The sequence below is a fragment of the Schistocerca piceifrons genome, chromosome 5 (genome assembly GCF_021461385.2).
Source record: "Schistocerca piceifrons isolate TAMUIC-IGC-003096 chromosome 5, iqSchPice1.1, whole genome shotgun sequence".
Taxonomy (NCBI): Eukaryota; Metazoa; Arthropoda; class Insecta; order Orthoptera; family Acrididae; genus Schistocerca; species Schistocerca piceifrons.
In genome coordinates, this window is record NC_060142.1 from 402,287,579 (window position 1) to 402,314,214 (window position 26,636).

Sequence of the window (26,636 nt, forward strand, 5' to 3'; positions counted from 1 at the left end):
GATCAGAATTGACAGGCATATTCTCAGAACGATCTCGATATAAAAAAAGAACAGTATTTATGGTTTTATGGATTCTGGTATGGATTAAATGGAGATAATGAAAAATCGGACCGTTTCAAAGTGCCAAAATTCCGTTAACCATTGGTTTAAAGTATATTACGTATATTTGGATTTGAAATGCATGGGGTGTGACCTAGTACTCCTGGAAATTTGGTGCGAGACAGACTTATTTCGCATCAACTGTCAACTCAAAAATTCAGCCGAATAAACCCACAGAAAACAACTACGTCTACAACTCTTACGATTACGACGGGGCAAGAATTCAGTATTAAAAGAAATATTTTATTTATGGAATTCTAACAAGACATTGGCAATAGCATTACCTGCTGTGTTCAATCTCATATTTTGCCAGTGCAGATGGTTCGGAAAAATAAAGAAAAAGATCCAGAATGAGATTTTCACTCTGCAGCGGAGTGTGCGCTGATATGAAACTTCCTGGCAGATTAAAACTGTGTGCCCGACCGAGACTCGAACTCGTGACCTTTGCCTTTCGCAGGAAAGTGCTCTACCAACTGAGCTACCGAAGCACGACTCACGCCCCGTACTCACACCTTTACTTCTGCCAGTACCTCGTCTCCTACCTTCCAAACTTTACAGAAGCTCTCCTGCGAGCTACGAGTTCGAGTCTCGGTCGGGCACACAGTTTTAATCTGCCAGGAAGTTTCAAAGAAAAAGATGTTTCAGTTATTTATCTTAGAACTAAGTACACAGTGTCGCCCGGGTGTGTATACATTTCAGTTCGAGTAACAAAGCTCTTTCTTTCCCTCTGTCTGTCCACCTATTCCACCCCATACTCTCTGTCCATGTTCTCCCACTCCTTTCTCTATCCCTCTGCTACACTCTGCTGTCTTTGTCCATCTCTTCCTCCCGATCTCTCTGTCCGTCTCATTCTCATCCCTTTGTCTCTCCATCCCCTCCTGGATCTCCCACTATGTTGTGCAAGGATGTAATTATGGAGTTGCATTCAGCGGCATATGAGGACATTGTTTACTAAATGTGTCGCAAATAAAGGTGGTAGCAATGAAGTAAGTTAAATGTCATGACATCAGGCCCAATGCTACCGTTTTACTGCATGAACAACAGAAGTCTTTTAAGTGATAAATTATTTTCTTTCTTTCTTTTTGAGTGGAGTTTAATCGAGGAAAGGTTTCGTAAAAGTTTGAAATTATGAGTAACGTTTTTTGCAATTCCTCTCGTTCCCAAATATCGATGAATAAATTCTGGGTGTCCGCCGTCGTGGCCTGCACTTCATTTTCACCCCTACCTCCACCCCTGTGTTAGGCTTATGGTTATTACTCCTCATCCTTTCTTTCCAGACAGTAAGAGATTTGTGTACCTAGTTTGGTTAAAATCAGCCCAGTGGTTTTTGCGGAGATGTGGAACACACGTAAGTATATATGTTTTTATAATATGTATAGGTATCTTCTTTTTTAGCGATTCAGTTGTGATGAAGTAAAGTCTGTCAGGTGCCTAAAGCTATACCGAAGTTACCTGTGAAAACGCCTTCAAAACTCGTCTAGTAGTTTTGGAGACTAACTTGCACGAACTGTCAGACAGAAAGACAAGAAAATTTTCTCGTGATCCTATATTGATGAAGTAGTGGCTGCACATTGCTCCGAGCCAAGCTGAAATTACCAGTTTATTGATATCTGTATGGTAGTTGTGGTGATCAATGTTTTCAAAGACAGACAAGCGAGACATACTTACAGTTTTGTAATTTCGAGGGGCCTTCAGTAAGTAATGCTAGGCATTTTTTTTCTGAAAGCACGTTAATTTTATTCAGGATTCCAATGTACCGAATTATTCCTCGTTCTTTCGACTACAAAACATTATTTTTCAACATAATCTCCGTTCAGTGCAACAGTCTTACGCCACCGTATTGGGAGAGCCTCTATGCCCGTATGGTAATGCTCTATTGATAGACGCGGGAGCCAATGGCTTGCTGCTTTAGTAACGTCCCAATCATCTACATGCCGACTAGTCAGCAAGTAGCTCTTAACGTGGTCAGGCAGTTTATGTGATTGATATTACTAATGTGACAAGTCCTTGATTTTAGGGGCTTTAACTTGTACAAATGGATGAACAGATCGCTGTCGACACATTTCGTGTGGATGTCTTAGATCTCATTAGTGATTGACTTTTTTCCAATGTTAAGTTTGTTTCTTGTCCGTCTGAAGAGGACTATTCAATCCGTTGAAACCATGGTTATGGCTAATTGGATACCACCATTTATTGCAACTGGATGGCTGTCTTATTCACCTGCTATTCTGTAACGGTTGCTGAAGCGCAACTATCTACAAAATAACTGAGACATCTCTCTGCGAGGATCGCATATCCGTGGCTGATGCCAATTTGAAGGCTACGTATAGCGTCGCCACATTTCGGAAGTTCATGAAACTGTAGTGTCTAAAGAAGGGAATATTTCACGATGTCCCACAACAACTTTAGCATTTTTATTCAATTGAAATTGGTCGAGTCATTACTTACCGAAGGCTCTTCGTAGTATAGATTTTTTGGTGAGAATCTTAGATGCAGCCCAGATATCCTGCGCAAAATTGCGGCCCTGGTCGTGGCTGCTATTGTAACATTACGTAACAGGAACCTAGGAAGTCCCAAAGTCACGTGTTACATGCTACCATCAGGCCACGTTTACAAAAGCCTAGAATTGGGAGCCATTCTTCAGGACAGCGCGTTGCCTCCCATCCACAGCCGTCGAGCAGCAGCGCGCGTTACAGATAGCGCCGCCTCAAAGCTGCAATCGCGTCCACGAGGGCGGGTCGCACCTGGAGGCGCGGCGCATGCGCGCTGCGACGATCGCGCCGTGACGTCACGCGGCTGCCTCTCGACGTCGCGCCGGACGCCACGGCCTGGCAGTCGGCTGGCGTCGGCGTCGCTGGCGCGCCGAAACCTCCCACGGCGCCGCTGCGTCTGCGAACGCGTCTGCGGACACCTGCTGAACGCCCGCCGCTCTGCTGCGCAAGAGGTACTCACATGGCACCGGTCAGCGATCCCACCCACAATACCAGCGCAGCACAAATGATATTGAATTTAAGAAACTATTTAGTAGGTCTTCTCTAGACGGTAGGCAGTGAACGTGAGCTTTTCACACAAATTGTCACTGATGGAAACATCAGTACACGGTGAGAAGGAGGATAAGTTATACAGTTTTATGAACCCTTGACGGATCCGCCTAGGCACACTTTATTCAGCATATGTTTGACTCCAGCACGTTTCAGGCAATGGGTCGCTCAGTAACAGGCAATGTACGTGCAGTTTGGAACAAAAGTTCATAAGTAGTCTCTTTCGTAAAATTAAGCTCTGCAGTACATGCTGTCTTTCACAACGTTACGTGAACTATCCGGCTAAGTGGCAGTACGCCTGACTTACCACCGCATCATCTATTCTTTTTTTTCCCTAACTTAGCGTGCCTTACTGTTGCTACTGTGAGTACCGTGTAAGTCAGATTCTAGGTGTAAGTATACTTGCTGTAGTCTTTGTTATCTTATCGATATGTAAAGAAACTCTGATAAATTTTGTCTCTTGACAGTACCCACCAGCAATACTAAAATTTATTTTAACTTACGATTGGCACTTGACTTTCGAAAAGCACCCCTAAGGAATTACTTAAGAATCATTAAACGGTTATTGAAGTCATGGTAATCGTAACCGATTACGTTATGAATGTGAAGAAACTTGAAAAAGCGTGTCACTCACTAAAAATTTTCAATTTACGATCCGCCACACATCATGTTTTTCCGCCATTACGTAACGCTCACCTGTTGGCAACCGCAATGTTTTGATCGTTAATTTAAGACCGTGTTATTGAGTTGCCTTACTTAGTTTTTCCTGTTTACTTTGTTCTACATAACCCCGCTGCTCTACCGAGGCAGAGTGAACAAAGAGATTGGATTGTGCTGATTATTTTTATTTCGTTGCATGTTCAAACGACTTAATCTAAAGTGTGTCACAAAGACGGTTACTATCGTACAAAGCGAATGATTTATTGTTATGTCACTTTCGAAATGACTTGCAAACATTTATAACGAATTCGTAAATTTTGAAGCACACATGCGATACACACATCACACCTACTGGCCGTAGCATCTAATAGACTTCTTATTATAGCTGTTATCACTCATGGCAATGCATGCATTTCGTACTGCTGGTGTAGCTCTAATGACAAAAATTTTATTAACAGATTTATAAATATAGAAGAGGAACGAATGGTTATCACGGTTTAGGCTGTCATTAACGGTTCCTCTGAAATTTTGTTACACAAAATTCAGTATTTTATAACCTACTACGCGTGAATTCCACCTCCAGCTAGGGGATTCAAAATTTCCAGAGTTTGTGGTGTTTAGTTCCCTGCCGCTAAAGGAATGTGTTAAGTCAGATGATTTAACTAAATTGTTATATATGGATGATTTTGATGTGAATTTAAAGCAGATGCCTCGCCCCTTTTTTATTGTCAGTTTTCTGTGTGGTTTAGCCACAGCTATATTAGTAAATATGTGCCCTGACGATATGTTTTATCGTATGAGTAGTCTTGTGTACGAATGCGAATGAGTGGGAAACATAACAGATTTTCGTGATATATGCCATATCTTCACTTTCAAATATTTTAATATTTTTTGTGTCTGGATACTACTCAGAATCACTCTTTTGGGGGCACCATTCACACAGTAAATAATTATTTCCTATTTCTACTTCCTTACCTCACGATTTTCTATATATGTGTGTGTGTTTTCTTTTAATTTTATTATGTGAGCCACGTTGCATTTATTTCCAACATGTCAAATTCAAACAGGTGAAATATCTCTGTATGGGTTCAGCTTTTTCGTAGCTAAACTTGACGAATGCTTTAGCAGACTTTACTAACAGTTAAGGAAGGGTTTTTTCTTTATCAGTTCATGACCTCATTGAAATTTTGCGACTATACTTCTGTCTGTATTATGACGCAACTGTAGTATATTCAGATCACACTACGAGACCTTGAACTGTTATGTCATAAGTTGCATGACTCATTAAGTGCTCCTTCTGTATCATGCTGTGTAGAAAACATCACGTAAACATATAGACTTAGCATAGCCACAGCTGATACGCCGTTCTAACGACGTTGCATGGAAGATGAAAGAAGTTCCGCTTTTAAGATGCTGATATCAATCAATCATTTTCTTTGTGACAAATATTTAAGGTACAACCAATTTCATTTATTTTCTAACTGGTGTACAAGACTTTAAGATAATACTTATTCTCCAAAATTGTATTAAGTTCTATTGAAAAAGGTGTAAGAACATTTCCAGAACACAAATGGTACCTGGACACAAAGCAAACTTCTAGATTTTTAAGAGAAAAAAGAGTGGTATAAACGCACTTGAATTTCGTCACTAAAACCGAATACACGCAATGAAGCAGGATAACAAGGATAAAAATGCCTCTTTAACATAATTCTAGGTTAGAAGTACAATTCGTGAAATGAACACATCCGTTCGACTGTCACATCATCAGCAACATCGTTGTCCTGTTACTTTGTTGTTGTGTTAAGAGCTTGGATCTCTCCTTTTTTTATTATTCCAAACAGGAATGTAACACTGCAAGAACTATTTGAAGTAATATTTTGTAATTTGACTGAAGGGATAATAAATCAATAAAAAGTGAGGATTCAAGTTGTTGATAAAGACAGATAATGACAAATAAAAGGTTGACATTATAAATTTTCTTCTGGCTAAGGCGTAGAATGCCAATTGACAGCAGAAGGTTTCTCGCTTACAGTAAGTCCGTTGTAGTGTCAACTACATAGCCATGTAAATGTATTTCCAATTATGCTCTGCTGGCCGATTTCTGCTTCACGTATGGCACATAGCTACTATTTATACGGCGTATTCTACCGCAAACTTTAAGAGGCCTTATATGAGTTTACATGTGTAAAAACTCTGGAAACCCTTTAAAATCCTATCTTTCTTCAGTATACAAATACAATGAAAATCTAAAATTATTAAACATACTGAAACATATTCGACGCTCTCGGAAATGTCACATACCGAAAACAATGTTCCGATATCCACAATTGTACTGCAATTATGCAGGATAAAGAATACTATGCAGTGAACCATTAAAACCCACTATTTATTCATAACTGAATGTATCGGGCGTGGGGAAATTGTTATCTTATCTGAAAACTAGTGCTTCTTCTTGCTTTTCTGTCGGAATGAATAAGAATAACCAGTTACTATTACAGATAACATACGAACGAATATATTATGTGTACTTAACAATCAGCACACATAGTACAGTTAGGAAATAAATACATTTTGGAATGATATTCTAGTATAGCACGTATCACCATTTATGTATTATCATTACCTTCAAATATTACATTTCTATCAAAGCAAATATTTTTAACGTAACTAAACTGCATCCGCAGATACACAGTGATGTACAGTTAGACAAATACCACTGCATATATACCCTCTCTCTGCCCTTGTATTTGAAACATTTCATTAGGAACGTATATAACGTGAGGGTATTTCATCTTTTTATTCTAGTTTAGGGATAGAGTTACATATCGCATCATGTAATGTTCATGCATTATCCTATTCCTTTGCTTGTTTTCGAGTGACAACAAAGTCTTCCAGTGACCTAGTCAAATTTTTAATTCGCAGAAGAATTAAACAGGATTCCGTAAATTGATCTTTTAGTGGATAATGCGGCTGAAATTAAAGTGATGTGCTGGAACTAGGCAAGCCATAAAAGATACGTTCCTGGATTTTGGCGGCAACTGCTCGATTTATTAGATATAGGGTGATCACCCTTTGTTGCATAGGAGCCTAAAGATGGTGGGTTGTATCACCAAAACTGAATGTAATTAAATAAAGTTAATAAGCACAGATGCTCAATTAATTGCCGCTACGCATATATTAAATAGGCGTCTCTATTGAGAAAATATTGTTGTGCATCGACTTATTGTGGTTTACGAAATATGTAAATGGCAGGAATAACGATAATGGCCCATTTGGGTGAGCAGTTTTTGTGTCACTATACGCAACTTCGGTGGAATATTTTCATCTTAAGTTAATGTGATAGCATACAGTTAATGCAGTGGCTTTATACTCTTTGTGTGGTGTCACCGCCAGACACCACACTTGCTAGGTGGTAGCTTAAATCGGCCGCGGTCCATTTAGTACATGTCGGACCCGCGTGTCGCCACTGTGTAATCGCAGACCTAGCGCCACCACCAAGGCAGGTCTCGTGATACGAGAGAGCACTCGCCCCAGTTGGACGAGAACCTAGCTACAGCCCAGTTGTACGAGAACCAAGCTACCGCCCAGTTGTACGCGAACCTAGCTATCGCCCAGTTGTACGAAGCCTTTCTCTCTCATTAGCCGAGAGACAGAATAGCCATCAGAAGTTAATGGCTACGAACTAGCAAGGAGCCATTTGTATCAGTGCCTATAGCTTCGAGTATTCAAGAGAGATGTATTCCAAGGAATCAATAAAAGTTAAGTAAAAAGCATCTACATACTTTTCTTCTTATTCATTCATAAGTTTTTATGTTCCAGACTTCACGCCCGACTGCTTATTGCCGTTCGTGCACTATCGGCCACAGCGTTAGTCTATAGTTCATTTTCAGAAATCAACTCCACGGTGTCGGTCCAGTTACCGACACTACACTTTGTCCTTTCTGAATTATTATGGCCAAGAGACCCTGAAGACAATACCGCTTTACAGTACATAATGGTATAGTGTGCGCCAACATCATTTGTTCATCTCTTACTAAGGACGGCCGATTGGGGCACGTAACGTTTGAAATCTGTAAGGAGGTCACATAAGACGTGACTCGGAATGTCCAATCAGCACCCACGTACAATCGCATTAGGCATCATTTCCTTTTCACTTAGCGTAACACATTGCATTCTTACTCGCTCTTTCCAACTGCGACTTGGCTACTAATGGAAATGATTAATATTTTTGAAAGAATCTTCGTGAATAACTCCAATGTGACTTAGTTTACGAACCAGTATTGCGGTAACATTGATCCCACTTAGCATAAAAGGCAGCAGGTACAGATCACACGAGTTTACTAAATGCTTTACAAACAGTCTGGGATGTCCAGCTCACGGCATTCCGTCTGAAAAACGTTTGCACAGACAATTAGATCCCTTCACGTCATTCACGGCTTGCACGATATCCTGTCGTTGCTCCCAAAAACTTTTAGCAACCCGTTTGGTTTCAGTGATTTTCTAGGGCTACTATTAACGTCTTGGAATTTGCTTCTCTTTACATGGCCGGGATAGCGTTCTATTAGTTTTGAAATTCTCTGCTGCTTCATCATAACCCGTGACAAGAATCACAGAGGTGTATTCAGCAGAAAGAAAAACCTTTTCCTCCGAAAACAGTTGCAAATCATTCATATTGAACAGAGGACTTCGTATTTTCCCCACGATACTGTCTAGAGAGTCTCGTGAAAGAGTGTGCCAAACAAAACACTAATTTTGAAAAATTATTGCTCTTATATGCTTAAGTTTTCTTCTGGCAATTTGCAGATCTTCTCACATTACCTTAGCGGAGTAGCTTATTAATAGGGCCCCTAAAAAAGGCTTTCGACCAGTACATGATACATAACGCAAGTGACGGGTGTATTTTAGTGGTTACGGAATTGAGCCATTTGCGTCCAGCTGAATATTCAATTATTTTTAGATACATGTAATCAGTCACAACTACTTGCCGGTAATGTAACTGTACAGGGCATGCCTAATAACTGTCATGTTGCAGCTAGGCAAGGCCTCCAGTGTACTTCAGTGATAAATCTCTTGTATTTCGCCAGCACTAGATAATAAATCACTCCACCTCCGAGGTCAGCGTGTCGGACTGCTACGCAGAGAATCTGGGTTCGGTTTCAGATAATGCCAGGAATTTTCCTAGCTGTATGGACTATAACGGGCTGCACTCAGCCTCGTGATACCAACTGGGGAGCTACTCGAATGAGAGGTAGTGGCTAAAGAGTCAAGAAAACCGAAAACGACGCGGAGAGCGGTGTGCTGACCCCACCCCACTCCACACTACAACCAATGTCGCCCTTAGCAGAGGATGACACGGCGATCGATCGGGCCCGATTAGCCCATCAACGTCAGGACACGGAGCTAGCTAGGCAATAACTCAGAAGCCAAGAGTGGTTTTCTTTTACAGATTACCTTCGTGTCCGTTGCAGGCAACTAAAATGAATTCCACCACGACTAGTGGTACGATTCCTGAAGACATGATTCTAGCCAATACTTCCATTATCTATGTTCATTAATATCTCTTTATTAATACAGTCATGCTACTGCAGTTAGTCAGCTTTACGTTTGTCGTTGTGTAACGTAAAAAAGACCTACATTTGGGTCTGCATGAGTGCGAACGCGATTATGTATTATTGTGGACTTGTCAATCGTCTCGATAGGCATTCACGTGAAGGGTTCCTACCAATTTACGGATGGAGGTCTGCAGAATACGCTCTCGCTGCGTGTTAGATATGTGACACGTCTCCCGGTGACATTTGGCGTACGGTCTGGTTACCAGGAACTATAAAATCTTCTTCACCTTCTTCTTTTGGTGACTAGGTTAGGCTTGTTTGTCTATGTCGTTCCTTGAATGTACGGTATTGCGCCAACTGGTGCCCCATTCGATGGTTGGTAGTCTAAGTACTCGTTTCCCTTCGTATCGTCCATGTTTACAAATTTTAGCCAGTGTTCTGGGGTCCGCCATTTCCACATGATCCGTCCAATTTGTTTTCCTTGCCTTCAGCCATTTATTTACATTCTGTATTCGACAATCTTCCTTACTGACACATTTGTTCTTTTGTCCCTCATGGTTACTCCTGGGATCTGTCTTAGTATCTGCATTTCCACTTCCGATAACTTTTGGTGTATCTTCTTCGTTTCTGCTTCAGTTTGTGCTGCATACGTCACAACGGGACCCAACTTTGGTTTATACATTTTTATTTTTCTCTCGATTGTCATAAATTTGTTCCTCCATATAGTATTTTGCAGGCACCTGGCTAATCTTACTGCCTGTGTCAAAATGTTTCAAATGGCTCTGAGCACTATGGGACTTAACCTCCCAAGTCATCAGTCCCCTAGAACTTAGATCTACTTAAATCTAATTAACCTAAGGACATCACACACATCCATGCCCGAGGCAGGATTCGAACCTGCGACCGTAGCGGTCGCGCGGTTCTAGACTGAAGCGCCTAGAACCTCTCGGCGTGCCAGTGTCATTTGATTTTTCACTTCCATGGTTAAGTCTTTATAGCTGATAATAACGCTCACTACATAATTGAAGTCCGGCATCTGTTCAATGGACTCGCCATATACTTCTAATGAAGTACTTTCCGCTCAAACGCCACCACTTTGTCGAGCATTTACGACCTCTGTGCCGCGCGGGATTAGCCGTGCGGTCTCAGGCGCTGCAGTCATTGACAGTGCGGATGGTCCCAGCGGAGGTTCGAGTCCTCCCTCGGGCATGTGCCGCGCGGGATTAGCCGTGCGGTCTCAGGCGCTGCAGTCATTGACAGTGCGGATGGTCCCAGCGGAGGTTCGAGTCCTCCCTCGGGCATGTATGTGTGTGTTGGTCCTTAGGATAATTTAGGTTACGTAGTGTGTAAGCTTAGGGACTGATGACGTTAGCAGTTATGTCCCATAAGATTTCACAAACAGTTGAACAGTTACGACCTCTGTGAGTGATAACACGCTTCTCAGCCGCTGGTGGTGCTGAAGTATAAGAGCTTATGAGCAACGTCGGAAATATTTCCCTGGCTGCCAGCGTCATGTGGTAGCACTGAAGTTGGTGGGCGTTTGGCCGGTGTGTCACCGGCACTGGACCTCGAAGTGTTTTCCTCTCCACCTATTCTGAGAAGCTGTTTGCGGCCGCTGCAGCGCGTGGACAGGAGACAAATAGACTCTTGTGGAGAGAGAGTGGCCGGCGGGTGTCTGCAGCGCGTTGAGGCGGCACTCGGCCGGCGCCTCGGTCGTTGCCGACGAGGCGCGTGCGTCCCTCAGTCAGCGTGGCGGTCACATTCCAGTCACGCGGAGGCACGCTTGCCGAATTGCTGAGTGCGCCGGCGGGCGCTGGACACGGTGAAAGGTTCTGCAGAGGCAGCCAAGTCTGCAGGCCATCTGCGTCTGTCGATAAGCCCGCTCCAGATACGCAGTAGCCTACATCTACGGCCCGCCAAATTATTTCGTGGTTAAAGCATAGTCTTACATGTGAAGTCCTGATACTCACTGCTATGAAAGCTGTTATAGTCTCGCAGCCGAAAACACACTAGCGCCCTAGCAGTGAGAGAGCCATTCGTAATCTTGGGTCGTATGTATGTTTTCTGTTCTTAAAAATGGTTCGAATGGCTCTGAGCACTATGGGACTCAACATCTGTGGTCATCAGTCCCCTAGAACTTAGAACTACTTAAACCTAAATAACCTAAGGACATCACACACATCCATGCCCGAGGCAGGATTCGAACCTGCGACCGTATTGATCTCGCGGTTCCAGACTGAAGCGCTTAGAACCGCTCGGCCACTCCAGCCGGCTTTCTGTTCTTATTCTACTTAATTTACGAAATACTGCTTTTGTTATACAGGGCTATTACAAATGATTGAAACGATTTCATAAATTCACTGTAGCTCCATTCATTGACATATGGTCACGACACACTACAGATACGTAGAAAAGCTCATAAAGTTTTGTTCGGCTGAAGCCGCACTTCAGGTTTCTGCCGCCAGAGCGCTCGAGAGCGCAGTGAGACAAAATGGCGACAGGAGCCGAGAAAGCGTATGTCGTACTTGAAATGCACTCACATCAGTCAGTCATAACAGTGCAACGACACTTCAGGACAAAGTTCAACAACATCCACCAACTGCTAACTCCATTCGGCAATGGTATGCGCAGTTTAAAGCTTCTGGATGCCTCTGTAAGGGGAAATCAACGGGTCGGCCTGCAGTGAGCGAAGAAACGGTTGAACGCGTGCGGGAAAGTTTCACGCATAGCCCGCGGAAGTCGACTAAAAAGCAAGCAGGGAGCTAAACGTACCACAGCCAACTGTTTGGAAAATCTTACAGAAAAGGCTAAAGCAGAAGCCTTACCGTTTACAATTGCTGCAAGCCCTGTCACCCGATGACAAAGTCAAACGCTTTGAATTTTAGGCGCGGTTGCAACAGCTCATGGAAGAGGATGCTTTCAGTGCGAAACTTGTTTTCAGTGATGAAGCAACATTTTTTCTTAATGGTGAAGTGCTTAAACCTCCTCTACCAAGAAACGTGCCAGAACTGTGAGCTCGCATCAACGATGCTTTCGAACTCATTGATGGGGAGATGCTGCGCCGAGTGTGGCAGGAACTTGATTATCGGCTTGATGTCTGCCGAATCACTAAAGGGGCACATATCGAACATTTGTGAATGCCTAAAAAAACTTTTTGAGTTTTTGTATGTGTGTGCAAAGCATTGTGAAAATATCTCAAATAATAAAAGTTATTGTAGAGCTGTGAAATCGCTTCAATCATTTGTAATAACCCTGTATAGTTGCTCTCAAGCTTCAGTGAAGTATCAAGAGACCTGAAAAATAGTAAAATAAGTGTAATCGAACCAAAATTTATTGATAGAATGACATAAACCACTGTGTCTTCGTGAAGAAAGAACTCTCAAATGGTTCAAATGGCTCTGAGCACTATGAGTCTTAACTGCTGAGGTCATCAGTCTGCTAGAACTTAGAACAACTTAAACCTAACTAACCTAAGAACATCACACACATCCATGCCCGAGGCAGGATTGGAACCTGTGACCGTAGCGGTCGCGCGGTTCCAGAGTGTAGCGCCTAGAACCGCTCGGCCACTACGGCCGGCAAAGTACTCTCAAAATTGTGTGTAACTTCAACTTTTCAAACTAAAAGCCATCTCCATAAATACAAGTAAAAGGAAATCTCCACAATGATTCAGTGAATCATCATCACCCAGCCCAGACTGCTAAGGATAGAAACTTCAAATTTTGGGAGAGTACTGATTTTACACAGTAGGCAGTTTAACAAGGCGAGTACGAGATAAAGCATGGCAGATTTTTTGAAAAAATGTCTCCATTAAGGCAATTTTAAAGCTCGAACTATAATTTAAAAAATACGTGGTTCATTGTGTTTGGAAATTCAACATCTAAGGGGGTTAAATAAGATACGAAAGGTCGTTTCGAAAAAATGTCGCTGTTAAGAGAAGCTTGAAGCTACAACTACGAAAATTGGTATATGGTTTGTCAGTTATAAGTAATAAGTACATGTTTCAACATTTTTGGAATTCAAAAATGAACCTGAACATTCTAAACCAGGTTGAAATGGTGGGTGGATATAATTCTTAAATAAATAAGTATTAAACCACTACTAAAGCATTTTTAAAGCTACATCTATGAAAATTGGCATTTTACTTCTCGATTAGTAATTAAAAAACACATTCTTCAGTACTTTGGAAAATTCAACCCTTAAAGTGATACAATAGTAAATGAAAGTTGTTATGGAAATATTTAATTGGCATTTTAGAAGCTTAAAAAAATATGTATTTTGCTTTTCAGTGGAAAAAAAATATGTTTCAATGTTTTTTGAAATTCAACCCCCAAAAAGGTGAAATAGGAGACGAAAATATTTCTTTATACGAAAAATTTTAAGACTAGAATTAATGAAATCTATGAGCATTTCCATTTATTTTTCAATACGTGTTAGGGGATGAAATATTGTATGGAAATATCACCACAAGAAATCGAAAGGCAGAATTTAAAAAATCTCAGACTCCAGCTACCAGAGTTTATTTTTGACCAGAAGTATATTCGGGAAAATATTCTTCCATGGCCCTAATTACGGTAAAAAATTTAGAAAGTGTTGCAATTTCTCAAATAAGTGAAAGACAACTTTTCAACAGTCACCACGACAAATCGGTTTTATCATAATTGAAAGACGAGCCAAGCAGTGGGCGCTAATCTAGTAGAATACATATAAAGTATTTCATTCAAAAGAAGTATACATTGTTGTTTTTTACTGTTTTTATGACTCACAACGATTTCGCACCAAGTCAAAAGACTTGCTCGCTGGTGCATTTAACTTTACATTCGAGTTCACAGTTGTTTTGTTAATATACGTAATTCTTTCTCAAAAGACGACTGTGTTGAAAATTTCTGACGTTTGTTGTTCAGATGTTAACAGCTGCAGGACTTATTTATTTTTTCTCTGGAAACAATTTCATGGTTTTTCCCTCTTATTAACACGTCTGGGGGTAGTTTTCCCTTTAGCTACAGATGTGGTGGCTTACCTGGTGCGTTAATTAATACAGTCAGTACATTCGATACAAGTTTCCTATTTTATGCATTCATAAACTGGTTTGTTTGGCAGTGTAGTGAACAAAATTTTACCTTATTGTGGTGATATACTACGTCTTCCTACGATTTAGGACGTCTTGCGCTATTTATCTATTGCTCGTTCTTAAAAAAAAGTATTTCTTCAGCAAATGAAGATGAAATGGGGACAGTTGTTATTGCCAAATCTCACATTTGTTAGGAGAATTTAGGAACAACGTATCCTTGTTTGTAAATAACTTATTTGTACCTAAAAAATCGAGAAGTTTTTCTGTTATCACAGAATTCTGGAGCTCAACAAACGACCGCAAAATATAACTAAACGAACTAGGGAATAAGCAATTTACTAAGGAAATTCTAATCGCCAGATGAGTAAACAGACGGGTTATAAGTGCAAGCAAGAATGGTTTTACGAGTCGATTCTTGAAAAGTAGAAAACAGTAACCAGGTAACGCTATTTATTTACATATATAGCGCCGTTACCGGTTTCGAACGTTCAAGTTCTTATTCAAACTCCTGCTCGAGCTTAACATACATTTGTGGTTCTTCATATTAGTTATTAGCTTTTTATTTACAACAGCGGCGCTGTTTGTTTCAATAAATAGCATTATTATTGACAGTGGCTGGTTGTTCTTTTCTTCTTAGCAAGAACCAACTTGTACATTGTACACAGCCACAGACTCAAAAATGTCCATTTTTGACAAAACAGGAACAAGAAAAGTTTTGTTCCCAGTACCATTAATACAGAGGCACTACGTTTTATTTGTGATAATAGAAAGACAGAAATCGAGCATTAAGTTATTAAATAGTGGAACTGCAGTCAATAAAAACCTCTTATCTTTCTATTTCGGAACTCCAGAGGGAAGCAAAACTCACACCAAGACCGTGCTGAATCAACTGACACATATTTAAGAGATTTTTCTCCAGCTGGAAAAAGTTTAGAGACATGTCACAGAGTACCAAGAACAAAACGGCACAGAAAACACGTTTCTTGAAAACAATGGCACCTTAGAAAACCAGTTACACAAGATACATTATATCCCTTTCCTGTTTCATGCACCTAGTGCAGTTCTTCAGATGGTTATAAATACTGCATTATGCATTAGAGCGTTCTGATATCTGGCAGATATTTATACTGCTCTCCTTTCGCATAAATGGTTACACACACACAATGGAACCTGTTAGAACAGTAACACTTGGTTGACCCAGTGCTTTTCACACGTGTATAACTGAGTTACTCGATAGTTAATGAAGTAGCGTTACATGTATATTTTAGTACCAGATTTATATTGACGTGTTATTGCAGTTGTGGCCTTCAGTCCGGCTTATATACACGAGAAGATACAACTTGTCATTGTTTGATGCAGTCTTCGTGTTATTCTACCCTGTGAGAGCCTCTTTATCTCCGAATAACTACTGCAACGTATGTCCTGAACTTGCTTACAGTATTCATCTTTTGGTCTCCCTCTACGCTATTTACTCCCTCACACTTCCCTCCAATAATGAACTGGTGATCCCTTGTTATCTCAGAATGTGTCCCGTTAACTGAAAACTTCTATTGGTCAGCTTTTACCACAAATTTCTTATGTGCCCAATTTTATTGAGTACTTCCTCATAGCCCCTCCGGTTAGCCGTGCGGTCTAATGCACTGTTTTCCGGGCGGAAAGGCGTGGGGGTCCGCGGCACGACTCCGCCCGGCGAATTAGTGGCGAGGTCCGATGTGCCTGACAGTCTGTGGATGGATTTAAGGTGGTTTTCCCTCTGAATCAGCGAATGCGGGCTGATTCCCCGTATTCCGCCTCAGTTACACTACGCCGGCGATTGCTGCGCAAACACTGTCACCACGCACGCGTACACCATCATTACTCTGCCACGCAAACATTGTGGTTACACTCGTCTGGTGTGAGACATTCCCTGGGCGGTCCACTGGGACCGAACCACGCAATAACCCTGGTTTCGGTGTGGGGCGGCTGAGGGTTGAGTAGACTGCTGTAGCGTGTTGTGGGGTTGTGTACCACAGAGGGCCGTTCGTCGTTTCCAGGATCCCAGTGCAATACAATACAATACTTCCTCATTACTTACGCGATCTACCCATCCATTCTTCAACATGATTTCGTAACAACACATTTTGAAAGCTTCTACTCTTTTTGTCTAAACTGTGTATCGTCCATGTTTCACATCCATGTATGGTTAAACTCCAGACAAATACCACCAGGAAAGACTTCCTAGCAGTTAAATGTATATTCGGTGATAAGAAATTTCTCTTCTTCAAAAATGCTTTTCTTGTCATTCCCAGTCTAATTTTATACCCTATATAATTCAACCACCATCGGTTACTTTGTTAAAAAAATAGCAAAACTGATGAACTACTTTTTCTAACCTAATTCCCTAGGAATAACCTAATTTAACTCCATCACGTTCCATTTTCCTTGTTTTCCTTTTGTTATTGTTCATCTTATATCCTTCTTTCAAGACACTGTCCACACCGTTCAACTGCTTTTACAAGTTCTTTGCTGTCTCTGACAGTATTACAGTGTCATCGGCAAACCTCAAACATTTTAGTTCTTCTCGCTAAGTCTTAATTCCTGTTCCATATTTTTCTTTGGTTGCCTTCGCTGCTTGTTCAATATACAGATTGCATATCACTGGTGATAGGCGACAAACTTGTCTCAGTTCATTCTCAACGGTTACTTTCTTTCATGCCCCTCGGCTCTTAAAGCTGGCGTCTGGTTTCTGTACAAGTTGGAAATTGACTTCCGGTGCCTGTATTTTACCCCTAATACCTTCAGAATTTCAAAGAGATTATTCCGGTCATTATAGTCAAACGTTTTCTTTATGTCTACAAATGCTATACTCAAAGGTTTATCTTTCCTTGACCTATCTTCTAAGACAAGTCTTAGGACCAGTATTGCCTCGTGTTCCTACATTTCTCCGGAATCCAAACTTACCTTCCTCGAGGTCGACTTCCACCAGCTTTTTCACTCTCCTGTAAAGAATTCGTGCTAGTATTTTGCAACCGTGACTTATTAAACTGGAAGCTGGGTAGCATTCACATCTGTCAGCATCTGCTTTCATTGGAATTGAAATTATTACGTTCTTATTGAATTATTATTAGATCCTTCTTGAAGGATGAGGATATTCCGCCTATCTCATACATCTTGCTCACCAGATGTAAGAGTTTTGTCATGGCTGCATCTCCCATTGCTATCAGTGGCACTAAAGGAACTTCAGTGGGCCTTGTTTCGACTTAAGTCTTTCAGTGCTCTGTCAAAATCTCATTGCACTGTCATATCTCCCATTCATCTTCATCTACGTCCTCTTCCATTTCTATAACATCGCCTTCAATTTTATTTCCCTCCTCTCATAGACCCTCCGTATAGTCCTTCCACCTTCCAGCTTTCCCTTCTTAGCGTGTTACTTGCTTTCCATCTGGGCTGCTGATTTCCATATAGCTGCTTCTCTTTCGTCCAAACGTCTCCTTAAGTTTACTGTAGACGGTAACTGTTTATCCCCAGTGAGATATTCTTCTAAATCTTTACATTTGTCCTCTACCCATTGCCGCCTAGCCATTTGCGCTTCCAATCAGTCTCACTTTTAGACGTTTATATTCGCTTCCGCTTGCTTCATTTACAGAATTTTTATGTTTTCTCATTTCGGCAGATAAATCCAATATCTCCTGTGTGTACCCAAGGATTTCTACTAGGCCTTGTCTTTTTACATATTTGATACTCTGCTGCCTTCACTATTTCATCTCTTAAACCTACCTTTTCCTAATCTACTGCATTCCTTTACCATGTTCTAGTCCACCAATGCCTAATACTCCTTCCGAAACTCCCAGTAGCCTTCGGCTCTTTCAACTTCTCCAGATACCTTCTCCTTACTTTCCTAACTTTTTGTAATTTCTTCAGTTTTTATCTACAGTTGGTAAGCAATAAACTGTAGCCAGAACTCACATCTGACCCTGAAATTTTATTACAGTTTAAAACTTGTTTCCTTAATCTGAAACTTTCCGGTGTCTTCAATGACTCTTAAACCAGGTGGTAGCAATGATTAAATTGTGCTCTGTGCAAAATTCTACCAGGTGGCTTCCTCTTTCATTCTTTTTCCTGATTCCATATTCGCCTACTATTTTTCCTTCTCTTCTTTTTCTACTATCGAATTCGAGTCCTCATCACAATTAAATTTTTGACTCCTACGCCAGTTGGCGTATAAACTTATACTACCGTGGCAGACGTGGGCTTCATGTGACTACGTGAATGCGATCATTATGCTGTTCACAGAAGCTTATCCGCGTTCCCATTTTCTTATTTATTATTAAACCCATTTCTGCATTACCGTTATTTGATTTTGTATTTATAACACTGTATTTAACTGACCAGAAGTTCTATTCCTCCTGCCACCGAAATTGAAAAATTCGCACTAAATCTAACACCAACATAGCAACTTCCATTTTTAAATTTTCTAACCTACCTGAATGATTAAGTTCAAAAATGGTTCAAATGGCTCCGAGCACTATGGTACTTAACATCTGTGGTCATCAGTCCCCTAGAACTTAGAACTACTTAAACCTAACTAACCTAAGGATAGTACACAACACGCAGTCATCACGAGGCAGAGAAAATCCCTGACCCCGCCGGGAATCGCACCCGGGAACCCGGGCGCGGGAAGCGAGAACGCTACCGCACGACCACGAGCTGCGGACTGAACGATGAAGTGATATACGATTTCACCCTTCAATCGGTACGACCCCAGATTTGTTCCGCCTCATGACGACATCCTCCTGAGTAATCCCCGACCGGAGATCCGAATGAGAAACTATCCTAGCTCCGCAATATTTTATTAAAGAGGAAGTTACCATAATTTAACCATAACAGTAGAGCTGCACATCGTCGAGAACAATTAAGGCTGCAGTTTCCATTTGCGCTCTGCCGTTCGCAGTACCTGCACAGTGAGGCCATTTTGGTTGATGTTACAAGGCGAGATCAGTCGATCATTTAGGTTGCTGACGCTGCAGCTACCGAAATAGCTGCTGGCCCTCTTGAGGAACCACATGTTTGTCTGCCTCCTTAACAAATACCCTTCCGTTGTGGTAGCACCTACTGTACGCCTACCTGTATCGCTGAAGCACACAAGCCACCCGAGCAACGGCAAGATCAATGGTTCATCGCCTGTTTATATCAACAAGAGCACTGTAAGCTGATGGATTCCTCGAGCTTCTCTGCGGTACAACCGTCACTACTTCCGCACAATCACTGTCTCGTTTCTGCCTAAGTCTCTTCTTAATATCCGTGCTACCGACTGTCGATTCTAAACTTCTCAACGCGCCTCCTCCCGTCACTCGCCTTCCTCCGCCGCTGTCTCTCTAATTATACACTATGTGATCAAAAGTATTCGGACACTCCAAAAACATACGTTTTTCCTGTTAGGTGCACTGCTCCGCTGAGCTCACGGACTTCGAAAGTTGTCAGGTGATTGGGTGTCATATGTGTCATATATCTGTACGTGATATTTCCACACTCCTCAACATCCCTAGGTCCACTGTTTCCGATGTGATAGTGAAGTGGAAACGTGAAGGGACACTTACAGCACAAAACGGTACAGGCCGAGCTCGTCTGTTGGCTGACAGAGACCGCCGACAGTTGAAAAAGGCTGAAATGTGTTATAGACGGACATCTATCCAGACCATCACACAGGAATTCCAAACTGCGTCAGGATCTACTGTAAGCACTATGACACATAGACGGGAGGTGAGAAAACTTGGATTTCACGGTCGAGCGGCTGCTCATAAGCCACACGTCACGCTGGTAAATGACATACGACATCTTGGTTGGCGTAAGGAGCGTAAATATTGGGCGATTGAACAGTGGAAAAAAGTTGTACGGAGTTACAAATAACAGTACACAATGTATCGATCAGATGGCAGGGTATGGGTATGGCGAAAGCCCGATGAACGTAGTCTGCCAACATATGTAGTGCCAACAGTAAAATTCGGAGGCAGTGGTGTTATGGTGTGGTCGTTTTTTTCATGGAGGTGGCTTGCACCCCTTGTTGTTTTGCATGGCACTATTACAGCACAGGCCTACATTGATGTTTTAAGCAACTTCTTGCTGTTAAAGAGCAATTCGGTGATGACTACTATATCTTTCAACATGATCGAACACTTGTTTATAAGGCACGGTCTGTGGCGGAGTGATAACACGACAATAACATCCCTGTAATGGACTGATCTGCACAGAGTCCTGACCTGAATCATATAGAACACCTTTGAGATACTTTGGAACGCCGACTTCGTGCCAGGCCTCACCGACCGACATCGATACCTCTGCTCAGTGCAGCACACCGTGAAGAATGGTCTGCCGTTCCCCAAGAAACCTTCCAGCACCTGATTGAGCGTATGCCTGCGAGAGTGGAAGCTGTCATCAAGGCTACGAGGCTAAGGTTGGGCCAACACCATACTGAATTTCAGCATTACCGATGGAGGACGCCACGAACTTGTAAGTCATTTTCATCCAGGTGTCCGGATACTTTTGATCACATAGTGTACATCTGTATCCATACTCCACAAGTTACACCACGGTTGTGGTTGAGAGGACTTCTTCTATCATTACTCGACCTTCCTGTTCTATTCCAGATTTGCGCGTAGACAGAATGTTGTTGTCGTTGTGGTCTTCAGTCCTGAGACTGGTTTGATGCAGCTCTCCATGCTACTCTATCCTGTGCAAGCTTCTTCACCACCCAGTACATACTGTAACCTACATCCTTCTGAATCTGTTTAGTGTATACATCTCTTGGTCTCCCTCTACGATTTTTACCCTCCACGCTGCCCTCCAATACTAAATTGGCGATCCCTTGATGCTTTAGAACATGTCCTACCAACCGATCCCTTCTTCTAGTCAAGTTGTGCCACAAACTTCTTTTCTCCTCAATCCTATTCAATACCTCCAGATTAGTTATGTGATCTACCCATCTAATTTTCAGCATTCTTCTGTAGCACCACTTTTCGAAAGCTTCTATTCTCTTCTTGTCCAAACTAGTTACCGTCCATGTTTCACTTCCATACATGGCTACGCTCCATACAAATACTTTAAGAAATGACTTCCTGACACTTAAATCTATACTCGATGTTAACAAATTTCTCTTCTTCAGAAACGCTTTCCTTCCCATTGCCGGACTACAATTTATATCCTCTCTACTTCGACCATCATCAGTTACTTTGCTCCCCAAATAGCAAAACTCCTTTACTACCTTAAGTGTCTCATTCCCTAATCTAATTCCCTAAGCATGACCCGACTTAATTCGACTACATTCCATTTTCCTCCTTTTGCTTTTGTTGATGTTCATCTTATACCCTCCTTTCAAGTTACTGTCCATTCCGTTCAACTGCTCTTCCAAGTCCTTTGCTGTCTCTGACACAATTACAATGTTATCGGCGAACCTCAAACTTTTTATTTTGCATGAACCTTAATACCTACTCCGAACTTTTCCTTTGTTTCCTTTACTACTTGCTCAATATACAGATTGAATAGCATGGGGGAGAGGCTACAACGCTGTCTCACTCCCTTCCCAACCACTGCCTCCCTTTCATGTCCCTCGACTCTAATAACTGCCATCTGGTTTCTGTACAAATTGTAAATAGCCTTTCGCTCCCTGTATTTCACCCCTGCCACGTTCAGAATTTGAAAGAGAGTATTCCAGTCAACATTGTCAAAAGCTTTATATAATTCTACAAATGCTATAAACGTAGGTTTACCTATCCTTAATCTTTCTTCTATGATATGTCGCAGGGTCAGTATTGCCTCACGTGTTCCAACATTTCTACGGAATCCAAACTGATCTTCCCCGAGGTCGGCTTCTACCAGTTTTACCATTCGTCTGTAAAGAATTCGCGTTAGTATTTTGAGGCTGTGACTTGTTAAACTGATAGTTCGGTAATTTTCACATCTTTCAATGCTTGCTTTCTTTGGCATTGGAATTATTATATTCTTCTTGAAGTCTGACGGAATTATGCCTGTCTCATACTTCTTGCTCACGAGATGGTAGAGTTTTGTCAGGGCTGGCTCTCTCAAGGGTGTCAGGAGTTCTAATGGAATGTTGTCTACTCCTGGGGCCTTGTTTCGACTTAGGTCTTTCAGTGCTCTGTCAAACTCATCATGCAGTATCACAGAACCTCTATGTACTCCTTCCATATTTCTGCTTTCCTCCTTTGCTTAGAACGGGTTTCCATCTGAGCTCTTGATATTCATGCAAGTGGTTCTCTTTTCTCCAAAGGTCTCTTTAATTTTCCTGTAGGCAGTATCTATCTTACCCCTCGTGAGATAAGCCTCTACATCCTTACATTTATCCTCTAGCCTTCCCTGCTTAGCCATTATGCACTTCCCGTCGATCTCATTTTCGAGACGTTTGTACTCCTTTTTGCATGCTTCACTTACTGTATTTCTGTATTTTCTCCTTTCATCAATTAAATTCAGTATCTCTTCTGTTACCCAAGGATTTCTACTAGCCCTCGTCTTTTTACCTACTTGATCCTCTGCTGCCTTCACTATTTCATTCCTCAAAGCTACCCATTCTTCTTCTACTGTATTTCTTTCCCCCAATCCTGTCAATTGTTCCCTTATGCTCTCCCTGAAACTCTGTACAACCTCTGGTTCTTTGAGTTTCTCCAGGTCCCATCTCCTTAAATTCCCACCTTTTTGCAGTTTCTTCAGTTTTAATCTACAGTTCATAACCAATAGATTGTGGTCAGAGTCCACATCTGCCCCTGGATGTGTCTTACAATTTAAAATCTGATTCCTAAATCTCTGTCTTACCATTATATAATCCATCTGAAACCTTCTAGTATCTCCAGGGTTCTTCCATGTATACAACCTTCATTCATGATTCATGAACCAAGTGTTAGCTATGATTAAGTTATACTCTGTGCAAAATTCTACCAGGCGGCTTCCTCTTTCATTTCTTAGCCCCAATCCATATTCACCTACTACGTTTCCTCCTATTCCTTTTCCTACTGTGAATTCCAGTCACCCATGACTATTAAATTTTTGTTTCCCTTCACTACCTGAATAATTTCTTCTATCTCATCATACATTTCATCAATTTCGTCATCATCTGCAGAGCTAGTTGGCACACAATGTTGGGAGGCGTGGACTTCGTGTCTATCTTGGCCACAATAATGCGTTCCCTATGCTGTTTGTAGTAGCTTACCCGCACTCCTATTTTTTTTCATTATTAAACCAACTCCTCCATTACCCCTATTTATTTTGTATTTATAACCCAGTATTCACCTGACCAGAAGTCTTGTTCCTCCTGCCACCGAACTTCACTTATTCCCACTGTATCTAACTTTAACCTATCCATTTCCCTTTTAAAATTTTCTAACATACCTGCCCTATTGAGGGATCTGACATTCCACGCTCCGATCCGTAGAACGCCAGTTTTCTTTCTCCTGATAACGACGTCCTCTTGAGTAGTCCCCGCCCGGAGATCCGAATGGGGGACCATTTTACTTCCGGAATATTTTACCCAAGAGGACGCCATCATCATTCAATCGTACAGTAAAACTGCATGCCCTCGGGAAAAATTACGGCCGTAGTTTACCCTTGGTATCAGCCGTTCGCAGTACCAGCACAGAAAGGCCGTTTTGGTTAGTGTTACAAGGCCAGATCATTCTATCATCCAGACTGTTGCCCCTGCAGCTACTGAAAAGGCAGCTGCCCCTCCTCAGGAACCACACGTTTGTCTGGCCTCTCAAAAGATAACCCTCTGTTGTGGTTGCACCTACGGTACGGCTATCTGTACCGTTGAGGCACGCAAGCCTCTCCACCAACGGCTAGGTCCATGGTTAGGGGGAGGGGGGAGGGGGGGGGGGGTAGAAAGAATATTGTCGAGAAACCGTTTTGCTGATTAATTTCTCACTGTAATTTCAAAAGACGTATGTCGAAGGAAGTAATAAGTAACTATAATCATTTCAAATCTTACTCTCTCAGAATTTCAATACCAAATTTCTCTGCAAATTACACAATAATTCTCACGTAGCATCTGCCGCTGGAGTTTGTGGAGCAGCACCTGCAATCCTCAGTTATTGGCTGGATATACCCCTCTGTCGTTCTTTACACTTTTTACCGTCTACAGCTCTTGTGGTACCACGGAAGCTACTTCCAGATGTCTTAACAGTTGTCCTGTCATCCTGTCCCTTTTTCTTGACAATGATTTCCATTTATATTGCTTTCCTCTCCAATCCTGCAGAGGACCTCAACATACCTTATTTAATCAGTCCACCTAATTTTCATCATTCTTCTGTAGCACCACATCTTTAGCACCATTTTCACACGGTTCATGTATCACTACCATGCACTGCTGTGCTCCAAACATGCATTCTCAGAAATTTCTTCCTCAAAGTGAGGCCTATATTTGATACTATTGGACAGGAATGCCCTTTTCAGTGTCAGTCTGCTTCTATTTCCTCCTTTCTCTGTCCTTTATGGGTTATTTTGCTGCCTACGTAGCAGAATTTCTTATCTTTATCTACTTCGCGAAGCGCATTTTTGGTTTAAATTTTCTCACTGTTCTAATTTCTGCTGCTTCTCATTACTTTCGTCTTTCTTCGACTTACTCTCCTTCCATATCCTGCACTCATTAGCCGTTCATTCCATTCAGTAGGCACTTTCGCTGAGGGAGGCAGTGCCATAGACGAATCATGACACTAATATCCTTTATACTACTTCTGTGCCTTTATTTCCCTCATTCAATCCTCGACGTATAGATTGAACAGCAGGGTGAAAGACTACATCACTGTCCCACTCCCATCTTAATGTGGGCTCATGGTCTTTCGCACTTACTGCTTCCTCTATGTTCTTACAAATATTGCAAATTATTCGCGTTTCCTTAAAGTTTACCCCAATTTGTTTCAGGATTCCTAAGAACTTTTACTTTTTGACACTATCGCCTTTTCCAGAACGACAAATCCTCTGAATGTGTTTTGACTTTTCGTTAGTATTGCTTCCATTATCAGCCGCAAAGTCAGAAGTGCCTTCAACTTCGCTAAAGGCAAACTGAACGCCGTCTAACGGATCCTAAATTTTCATTTCGATCCTTCTGTATACCATTCTTGTCAGCAGTGCGGGTAGTGGAGCTCTTAAGCTAATTGTGCGATAATTGTCGCACTTGTTGGCTCCTGTAATCTTGGGAATAGGGCGGATGATACCTTTCCGAAGGTCGAATGGTACATCGCCAGTCTCACACATACTACACGCCAACGTAGATAATCGTTTTGTTGCCACTTGATGATTTTTGAAATTGCGATGGAATGTTATCGACCCCTACTTTTTATCTGATTTTAAGTCTTCCAAATTCTTCTAAATCTGATTCTAATACTTGATCCCCTATCTCCTCCGAATCCTTTTCTTCTTCCCTCATAGAGCCTCTCAGCGTAATGTGTCCACCTACACGCTCTCTCTTCTGCATTTAACAGTGCAACTCTCATTGCACTCTTAATGTTATCGCTTTTGATTTCACCAAAGATTTTTCATAGAGCCATTTCGGCTTATCTTCCCTACACTTCGTTTTAATTTCATTCCCAAGTAAAAGTCACTTGATTTGTACTCCGGTTTTCCTTAATTTTCCTGAACGTTTTTGTACTTCCTTATTTCGTCGATCAACTTAAGTTTTTCCTTTGTTACCGAAAGTTTCTTCGCAGTTACGTACCTTGTAACTGCGTTTTTCTCTCCAACTCCAGTGACTGCCCTTTTTAGGCTTGTCTATTCTTCTCAAATTTAACTGCCACTGAACTAATCACTATCACAGTATCTATAGCCTCCGAGAACTTAAGACGTATCTCTTCACTTCTTAGAACTTCAGAATCCCACTTGTTTGCTCACTGATTCTGACTAGCATCTTAAACTTCTGGCTGCTCTTCATATTTATCAAAATGTGATCTGAGTCTATATCCGTCGCTGGGAACGCCTTACAATCCAATATCTGCTTTCGGAATCTGTGCTTGACCTGTTTCTCCCTACCTTTTACAAGTTTAATTCGTCCTCCTCTTTTCTCTTTATCCTCTACTAAACCAACCAGGTAAGAGTTCCAGATTGTTGAAGAGTACTCAAGAATCAGCAGAATTGTTATCTTTTAAGCCACTTCTTTCGTGGCTGTATCGCATTTCCTTAACATTCTTCCGATGAATCTCAGACTAACGTCTGCTTTTCCAACAATATTTTAAAAGGCCA

At 41.6% G+C, this 26,636-nt stretch overlaps 1 protein-coding gene across 1 annotated transcript in view; it reads left to right on the plus strand.

The window, feature by feature from the left end:
* The first annotated feature begins 2,947 nt into the window (after positions 1-2,947).
* The window catches only part of LOC124798449 (sex peptide receptor), a 527,798-nt gene continuing 504,109 nt past the window's right edge, over positions 2,948-26,636 (plus strand). Inside the window, exon 1 of the mRNA XM_047261868.1 lies at positions 2,948-3,043. The gene's annotated coding sequence lies outside the window, so the exon portion shown is untranslated. The remainder of the gene's footprint in view (positions 3,044-26,636) is intronic.